The 1,759-nt window shown below is 51.2% G+C and overlaps 1 non-coding gene across 1 annotated transcript; it reads left to right on the top strand.

Moving 5' to 3' along the window:
- The first annotated feature begins 1,404 nt into the window (after nt 1–1,404).
- trnap-agg (transfer RNA proline (anticodon AGG)) lies at nt 1,405–1,476 on the top strand. The gene has a single exon. It is a non-coding gene; the product is annotated as a tRNA-Pro (tRNA).
- The last annotated feature ends 283 nt before the right edge of the window (nt 1,477–1,759 follow it).

The following is a 1,759-nucleotide window of genomic DNA, read 5'->3' as shown; positions in this document are numbered from 1 at the left end:
CGTGTACTCCTGAGCTGCACCAAAGGAGAGGCATTCTTTTCAGTTGTTTGCGGGCCTGCTGAACCATGCTCTCAGTGCTGTCTCACTGGGGATACGGTTACCGTTCTGGAAAGACACTTCAGCGCTACAGTCCATGCTATCAGTCAGTGAGCGTAGGTCTCCCGGTCTGCCCCAAAGCAGTTACGCGCTTGCCCAGCAGAAACTGCGCCACCCTCCGTTAACTTGGCTCGTTGGTCTAGGGGTATGATTCTTGCTGAGGGTGTGAGAGGCCCTGGGTTCAACTCCAGGACGAGCCCACTTGGCCCCACTTTGCAGTCACCGAAGTCTTTGTTCATTTGCTCTTGAAGGCTGGCTTCTGGGCTCCTCTGCACAAGGGAGGGCTATCGACCTCAGATACTTTTGCCCGTATAGCTGATGGGAAATCAGACTGTCATCTGTGTGTTTTGTTTTCTTTAAAGAAAATGTGTTTTTTACAAGTTCGTTGTTGTTGTTGTTGTTGTTGTTGAGGAGGAGGTGGAGGACATGTAGTGTGTTGTTGAGGAGGAGGAGGACGAAATGTGGTTTGCCGGCTTGTTATGGAGACCTTTGCTGAACGTGTACTCCTGAGCTGCACCAAAGGAGAGGCATTCTTTTCAGTTGTTTGCGGGCCTGCTGAACCATGCTCTCAGTGCTGTCTCACTGGGGATGGCGTTACCATTCTGGAAAGACACGTCAGCGCTACAGTCCATGCTATCAGTCAGTGAGCGTAGGTCTCCCGGTCTGCCCCAAAGCAGTTACGCGCTTGCCCAGCAGAAACTGCGACACCCTCCGTTAACTTGGCTCGTTGGTCTAGGGGTATGATTCTTGCTGAGGGTGTGAGAGGCCCTGGGTTCAACTCCAGGACGAGCCCACTTGGCCCCACTTTGCAGTCACCGAAGTGTTTGTTCGTTTGCTCTTGAAGGCTGGCTTCTGGGCTCCTCTGCACAAGGGAGGGCTATCGACCTCAGATACTGTTGCCTGTAAAGCTGATGGGAAATCAGACTGTCATCTGTGTGTTTTGTTTTCTTTAAAGAAAATGTGTTTTTTACAAGTTCGTTGTTGTTGTTGTTGTTGAGGAGGAGGAGGAGGACATGTAGTGTGTTGTTGAGGAGGAGGAGGACGAAATGTGGTTTGCCGGCTTGTTATGGAGACCTTTGCTGAACGTGTACTCCTGAGCTGCACCAAAGGAGAGGCATTCTTTTCAGTTGTTTGCAAGCCTGCTGAACCATGCTCTCAGTGCTGTCTCACTGGGGATGGCGTTACCGTTCTGGAAAGACACTTCAGCGCTACAGTCCATGCTATCAGTCAGTGAGCGTAGGTCTCCCGGTCTGCCCCAAAGCAGTTACGCGCTTGCCCAGCAGAAACTGCGACACCCTCCGTTAACTTGGCTCGTTGGTCTAGGGGTATGATTCTCGCTTAGGGTGCGAGAGGTCCCGGGTTCAACTCCCGGACGAGCCCGCTTGGCCCCGCTTTGCATTCTCTGAAGCATTCGTTTGTTCTCTCTCGATGCTTGGCTTCTGGGCTCCTCTGCACCAGGGAGGTCTTTCAACCTCAGATACTGTTGGCTGTGTAGCTGATGGGAAATCAGACTGTCATCTGTGTGTTTTGTTTTCTTTAAAGAAAATGTGTATTTTACAAGTTCGTTGTTGTTGTTGAGGAGGAGGAGGACATGTAGTGTGTTGTTGAGGAGGAGGAGGACGAAATGTGGTTTGCCGGCTTGTTATGGAGACCTTTGCTGAAC

Source organism: Amia ocellicauda, unplaced genomic scaffold, assembly GCF_036373705.1.
Source record: "Amia ocellicauda isolate fAmiCal2 unplaced genomic scaffold, fAmiCal2.hap1 HAP1_SCAFFOLD_122, whole genome shotgun sequence".
NCBI lineage: Eukaryota > Metazoa > Chordata > Actinopteri > Amiiformes > Amiidae > Amia > Amia ocellicauda.
Note: the sequence above shows the minus strand (reverse complement) of the source record. Positions and strands in the feature narration are given on the sequence as shown.